The sequence below is a fragment of the Apium graveolens genome, chromosome 6, assembly GCF_009905375.1.
Source record: "Apium graveolens cultivar Ventura chromosome 6, ASM990537v1, whole genome shotgun sequence".
In the NCBI taxonomy this organism is placed as follows: Eukaryota; Viridiplantae; Streptophyta; class Magnoliopsida; order Apiales; family Apiaceae; genus Apium; species Apium graveolens.
The window spans coordinates 94,660,900-94,668,925 of record NC_133652.1 but is presented as its reverse complement, the minus strand read 5'-3'; the positions used below and the strand labels follow the sequence as shown (position 1 = coordinate 94,668,925).

The 8,026-nt window shown below is 31.5% G+C and overlaps 1 long non-coding RNA gene across 1 annotated transcript; it reads right to left on the bottom strand.

Moving 5' to 3' along the window:
* Positions 1 to 1,785: 1,785 nt before the first annotated feature.
* LOC141664313 (uncharacterized) lies at positions 1,786 to 4,666 on the bottom strand. The gene is made up of 4 exons (XR_012551957.1): positions 4,281 to 4,666; positions 3,861 to 3,970; positions 3,587 to 3,672; positions 1,786 to 1,840 (listed from the first exon to the last, which is right to left on the bottom strand). It is a non-coding gene; the product is annotated as an uncharacterized LOC141664313 (long non-coding RNA).
* Positions 4,667 to 8,026: the final 3,360 nt, after the last annotated feature.

Sequence of the window (8,026 nt, the reverse complement as noted above, 5' to 3'; positions counted from 1 at the left end):
ATATCTTCTTCATACATATTTTTTTAGAACCTGTTTTTCCGGATTACTTGCAAATCGATTTTTTTTTTGCTCTAATAAATCGAATGTCCATGTAAAGTAAATGACGTAGATAAAAGTGTGGTTGCAGTGGAGTACGAAAAAAGATAAATAACGTCACTGAGTGGAATGGGAGTGTTAAAGGGGTGCGGAGTGAATACATATATTTAAAAGTAATAAATAGGTATCTTAAGAATTGAGATTTAAAATAAAGGAATACATCTATTTATATAACTAGGTGAACAAACCGCGCTTCGCGCGGTTAAAAAAAATTGCCAAAAAATAGTTGAAAAGCTTGAGTTTTCACTCTCAAGTATTTCTATAAAATGAGATATTGGACAATATTTTCAGAGGGAAGTTGTATGTATAATACTAAAATGTAATGGTATGAAAATTTTAGGGTAGTTTTCATGTAAATAAAAATAAGTATCTCGGAAGCTGTAAGACAAAATATTATAAATTTCTCTGCAAAGAAATCCTTTTCTACTTCCACCTTTAAAAATTTGAAAGAAAACATAAATCATATTTATCTACCACTTTGAATATGAACTTAAGCAGCACAGCTTTAAAAAAGACAACTAAATAAATTAGCAGTGCATGTCGATACACATCCACAACCACTGCTTGTGTAAATCCAAAATATCTATTGAATATGTAAGCTAAAATACTCACATACTTGGGTTAGAAGGTTATTATTTTAATAATAAAGAATGAAAATTCTTGTATCTTTATGGCAAAAAGCTAATAAATAAGTGTTTTCGATTTTAACATGTTGGCATGTAAATATACATTGATATATTTAGCCGGAGAAAAAGAACTGAAGAGGTTGCTCTTACATCCAAAATTTGCAAAACAAAAATCTTAAGAGGTTTATAATTGTGGGAGATCTTTCTTAGCCTGCCACAAAAAAATACCTCTGCTAAGTAAATATAGTACATAGTATAGATATTATTATTGTGAAAAATACAAGCTCCAGAGTCCAGGTAAACCAGTTGAGCAAAGTAAACACCAATATAGCTTCAGCCAAACAATTTTGCATAATTATCATCAACCGCTAACCAATGAGTAATGACTATACCTGCACAAATGCCCAAAATCTGTCACACAACAGAAAAATCAAAGTATTAAACTAAGTACTAAATAAATCAGTTACATGAAACCCAACCGTCATCTTGAGAGTGATGCATTTTCCTAATACATGAATCTAAAATCAATATGAACAGTGACTATATTAGCCATCAGATAACCTCACCGTGCTTTTGTCTTGATCTACAAATTTACAACTTTTTGGAAAGCCGACATTGTTAAAGCAATCAAATTGAGATCAATTGCCAAGAGCAATTAAACATTAAGCAATGCAATTACTCATATCAAAGTGATCTATTCAGCCTACTGTCTTGTTAGGCATTGATTTTAAAACTTTAGAAAATAATTACTCATTAAATTTTATATATTTATCGGACAAAAATAACAAAATAACACAACTTGTAGAATGTGCATGCCAAAATCTCGTAAGCACACAAACACTCTAAGATTAAGTTGTGCAGCCACTTAGCTTTTTGCTAGACACTTCTTTTAACTCTTGAATCTTTAAAACTTTCTTCCCAATCTTTTGCTCCTCAACCAAAAAAGCTCAAATGATCTTGGTAGACAACCAAGGCAAAGTGAACAATTATATAGAAAAACTAATATATTTATATAGAAATTTAGAACTATATGAAGTGTATCCAAATGCATACAAGTATTCTACCTCTCTGTCGTAGCCCCTCCAGGCAAGACACCCACATTAGCACAGTTAATAGTCCTGGTTTGTAGAAAATTTAGATCTTTAATATTATGCAGGCCTTAAATGAGGAAGCTTCAAAACAAACATGATACTACAAAGCATCCAACATAGAAAATAACATATAGTGTCACATTATTGTGAAAATAACATATAATGTCGTATATCTCCAGATAGATCAATGCTCTGATCGACCAAGTTATATGGCAGTGCTATTCATCTTGATTTGAGTTTATTCTAACAGACAACTTCAATGGAGTTGAAATGTATTAAGTGCTAAATAAATATTGAGTTTTACCTTTAACAACATATATTTATGAATTTAGGTACTGTTAAATTGGGATGAAGATTTCTGGGAGTAGTGAGGTAAATTTCAACAAAATTCTCTCAACTTTAGGGGTGTTGAATACTTCCCAACTTTCGCTTCGATTAATAAACAATAATTCAGGGTCTTCAATCAACATAGCATAATAATAATTAAATTCTAAAAGTTATATCTATAGGCCTGCCAATAGTAAATTAGCTTTGAATATTCTTACATGTATAAAAAGTTCAGTTAATATTCGAACCAAAATTTTTATATTAGAAAGATACAAATAGTTTGGTTTCGATTTATATGCTATAAGGTCAAAACCAGTCAACTCATGAATTGTGTTTTCCAATATCTACAATTTTTTTGTTGTCACTTGTATTTTGTCGGATTAGGGTAGCATCAAAGATTAGCCAAAGGGCTCGAATTACATAAACACTCATACAATATGATCTAAGACCTACCATAGAGTGATATTAATAAAATAGATTTGCAATAAAATAAGACATGCTAAAGACTTACAATTTTAACCGAGTCTCATGCGGTCAGAGCTAGATAGTCAGCAGACTCAGCACACGAGACAACACATGGGCAAACATTTTCAACAGCAGATTTTATGTTCCCAACAACCTCGAATCCCTTTACTAAATTAACATTTGGCACATTTGCGACCTGACATACGTTAACTCTAATTTTGACAGAACTCTTGCATGTTTGATGTTTGTTCTTCATAATAGGTAATTGTTCCAAAAAAATTTGTTCGGAAGAAGTAGCAGCTGCATTACAGAGCGTAATAATCCTTTCTTGACTTCAATCAAAACTTTAAGGTAAGGTAAACAGTTCAATACCATTACTCAGTTGTTATGAAATGAAGTAAATTAGCAAAGAGATGTTACAGAAGAGCTTATGAATCCAGATCAGGAATTTTATACCCTGAAAAACCTATATTGTCCATACATAATCACAATGACTCAAGCTTGTAATTAGATTTGATTAAAATTATGAAAAAGTCCAAGAAATCAAAATCAGGAGAAGTCTGAAATATAAAATTAAAGATTGTGAGTATTGCTACGTCAACAGCTCGAGATCATCCTTTGTATAAATATACAAGTCTTACACTCTAGATGCACATAATATTTAAGAGTTAATTGCCATCAACCATAATATAAACATAAGCAAGGAAATATGGTTGACACTGTCAGGTCCTGCTTCGAGTCCAAGCAAAATTAAACACCATTTTGCAAACTAATAGTAAAATTGGCGATGCTATGTAAAACTTTGTAATTTTCCATGCCACAGTTATGATATCTATCTTCCTAAACCGGTTAATATTCGTGTAAAACACACAAATAATAGAACGGGCAATCTTATTTAATCTAGTATACTATATATAAAATATACCATAAATTGTAACAAATAAATCAAACATGCAGTAACTGCAAAAAGAAAATCTGTACCTGGATGCCCAATTTTTTTTAACAATTCACAACTTTCAGTAGTTCTTCCCGTTGTAATACAAGCTAGACCTTCCACCATCTGGAAACTGCAGTAAATGGGGATTTTCAGGGATTTCATATTTAATATGTCAAATCTCTACTTCTATGGCTAACATCCACAATCCTTTAAAGCATTCGAGAATAAGTCATAGCAGTCTTAATATACCCGATGATCGTAGGAGCAAGCCAAGAAGAAAATGTATGTAGACATAAATTTAGAAGAATGTGAAAATACCTTGTAGGATGGAGTACATTAAATGGTTAAGATGGAGATTTGCATGTGGTGCAGGGTACTATACAAATACTTGATAAATGCATTTCGTGCACAGAAGTTTTTTCCCAATTCTGCACAAATACGGTTACTATTTAAATAAATAGAAACCTAATACGAATGCATGTTTCTAGAAGCCAAATAGAGGAAGAGACAAAATATTGAATATAGCATATAGATTGTACATATAAAATAATCATACTAATGGCTCCAAGAGTCAGTTATATAAGTGTTTAAAGTGGAGAATCTGCTACTAATAGCTCCATGAGTCGATTATGTACATCAGAGTTTAGAATCAACGTACATCAGAGTTTATATTCAATAATAAGTCAAATAAGTACATTAGAGTTTAAAAGCAATAATAAAGAGGTAGTCCATAATTACCTCCAACAGCCTATTATATAGCCAGACATATAGAAGTGCTACCTTGGAGGTCGCACATACTACTTAACATTTAATTGCCATCAACCACAACTTGCACAGAGGGGAGCATCAGTTCCATTTTCTGCTTTATACTGCATCAAATAGTTCAAAAAATTAAATACGGTGATGTAACAACATGCAATTATATAGGCAAGACAATGACAAACTCTATAATGTCAATCTTCAAATCCAATTTATTAGTTTGAGGGCTTGCAAATCATCCAAAGCATCAATCAAATATAGCAACCAGCTGCATGAAAAAATGAAGTCAATGTCATTTATGAACCAACATCGGATTTTTCTAAGAGATTTAAAAATAATGCAGTGTAGGTTGGCATGAGCCAAAATATATGATTGATGTCTGATGGATTACACTATTATTGCAGAAATAGAGATATACTCCTATAAGAGATAAAGAATGAAAAATCTTTCCTGCTCACAACACCATTCAAAGTAATGGTGCACCCCAACAATAAAAAGTGGGCATAAGTTATAACCAAAACACCCTAGAGTAACAATTGTTGGAAAACAACGATTGTTTTATCAAGTGCCAAAACCAAACCCTTGCTAAAATCAAATTCATGATTTTTGAAATGATACCTCATTGCAATATCAGTCTTGTTTGACGAATGTAATTAGTAAAGACAATTTGTAAAATTCATAGTGTCCTACATCAAGCAATACATGTATACAAATTAATATAAGATCCAAATAACTATTTAATAAAATTTAAAATAGTTTGTAAATACATTGTAAATTTAGCTTTATCACGCGACACGCAATACAATGATATGACAGTATGATGAACACTAACAACGTCTCCCTATTGCATGGCAGAATTTATACATTTTGATATTCAAATCAGTACAGCTTAGAGTACATTAGCTTGAAACAATAGATTCTAAAATTATATTTAGCATTAGAAAAATGGAAAATCTACAATCCAGATAGTTATGTTTGGCCATTATGTTAATTTGAGATAGTTTTATTTTGCTAAGTAATTGTAAGCATCAAATTACTTAAAAATAAATTAAAAAATTTATTCACAAATCACAAAATGCATTACCTCTGCAGAACCAACACATACGGAATTGTAATCCAGCTCTTCACTTTGAATTCGATGACATGTCTTAAACCAACAGGAAAGAGATACATACTATATCACATTATATCATGTAAAAATTTATTGGACTTAATTATTTTCCAAAAGATATGGTCAGGGATCTTATCATCCATGAATATAAAGCAAATTTCTGAAAATTGAGACCAGTAAGAATTATTTCGAGAAAGAAAAATCAAAGCAAATACATATCATATATATCATGAAAGAATGTACATATATCATGAAAAAATGTACATACTCTCTAAATGTTAATTGAAATTGAGCTGAAACAAACCTGATTGATGGAGCTAGATATTTTTGGCTTTCTCCCCATAGTCTAGTATAGCTCCATAAATAAAGAGATGTTCACAACTGAGATCGAATTTCAGAGGTGGAAAGTCTGAAAATTGTCATTTTAGGAGATGGAAAGGCAAAAGTCTGAAACTGAAACTGATTGGACTGAAAAATCATAATTTTATAAAAAAAACAAATTAGAGGAATGCTGTGAAACGGGAGAAACATGTTTGGATGAAGGGGAGAGTTGCCACGTCACACACCCGTGATTTTCCTTTATATAGATATATTGATTCATATAAAATAAGTAGGTATCTTAAAAATAATTGAAAAATTGTGCTTTTCTATTATTTTCGGTTTCTCGATAATTTAGTTGTACAGTACTTTTAAAATTATCATTAAATTATATATTATTTCGTGAGTTTTGTGTACCATGTAAATTTGTCAAAATCTGATTTTTACGACTCGAGATACCGAAACAAAAACAAACGAATTCTAATAAAAAAAGAAAAAATGCTCAGATTACCTTGTATTTGAAAGGGGGCCGACTAAAATACATGTTTCGCTAAAGTGTGTTTAAAATACCTACGAAACCCGCATACTAATCATGTGTATTCTGTTTTCTAAAGTAATCATATCCGACTTACCTCCTGACTTAACCCCCTTCATCTTACGGTGACTACAAATATAAAATTTGAATAGGGCAACGATGAAACATGAGTATAACAACAACGAGAAACTCGCCATGTGTTAACCACGTTATTAGGTAAAATATTTAGGAAATATTTTTGGGCAACCTAATACTAGTCTTTGGACAAACCATGAGCAGTTCTAAATATCACAATCATTGTTTTGAAAAAAATAAAATGTGACTTATTATTGCGTTTAGAGGTGATATTAAGACCATTTCAAGTGGTATTTTGGACATTTTAGCTTGAAATTATGATTAAAAGGGCCATATTCCCCGGGAACCAGGACAATTTATTATTGGGGCAATAGCTCTTCTATATCACAATTTAAGAAAAATACCCAAAATCTCACAAAAAGCGAAATATGGACTTTTTTATCACTTAGAAACGCATTCTTTAAATGCGTTTTTCGAAATCTCAATTTGACTCTAATTCTTTTTTAAAAAAAATATTTTTTTATATAATAAATATAAAAAACACATGTTTAAGATGCATTAGTCCTGTAAACGCGTCTATCATATATAAATGCATAGTAAGAATGCGTTTCCTAAAAAAATATGAGACCCACCACCTACTCGTCCCAAAATAGATCGAACATAGGTTTTAGAAAAAGAAGGAATAACGCAAATTTATATTATATTTTTTTTTTGCCAAATTAAAATAGATTTCATTAATGACTTAAAACATATTCAATCGGGACAAACCCCCGACTGATCATGCAACCAAGTTGAAAAACAAATAGAACTAAATAATTAGCCATTTTATTTCCGGATTGCTTAACAAACTGAATACAAATATTCTGAAAATTAAAAATGAAGGTAATGGTTTCCCGGACAATCCAGCACGCATCTCCCCCGAAAACAGTAGCTTCACAATTGAACCTCACATTAATTGGATTGATATTGCAATGTTCAGAGGACTCAGTTGCAACAACGGAGTTTATAGGCCTCATATTATGAACAAATATTTTTTGTGAGAGGTGAGCACATGTGATTTTCACCACCGTTCCAAACACACCCCAGCTATCTACCTGCCGGACACCAGCTATAGACCTGCCGAAAGTGTTGTTGATACGAGATATCCAGATCTCCCAATACACCATCCAATTCATTTTCAACACAACCACGACATCGCACAAAGCGAGACACATCGCATAAAGCGAGACAATCAAACACACAAATAATAACTTAAACAGAACAATACGAAAAAACCCAAAATTCAAAAATCTCGGAATAACACCAAATTGTAATATGTTGTTAGACCAGAGATTTTGAATTCAAAAACTGAATTTTATTATAAAATCCAAGCTCTTACCTTAGTAGATCTGAAAACTAAAGTGAAAAACTGTAATGGATTTTTCGAGTTTTGTAAAACAAATCTCGATTTTATTAAAGAAAAAGTGAATAAAAGAAGAAGATGAAGATGAATATGGAGATAGAGATGGGTAGAAAGGGGAAAAAGAAGGTAAGGCGGCTAGGGTTAGGTGAAGTTAGGGCGGCCGACTCTCATGCGAGAGAGAAATTTTTTATATTATTTATATTATATTTTTAAGTGATATAAAGGGTTATTTTGCCCCTGATGTTTTGAACCATTTAGTGCCGAATTATAAATTATGGTATTAA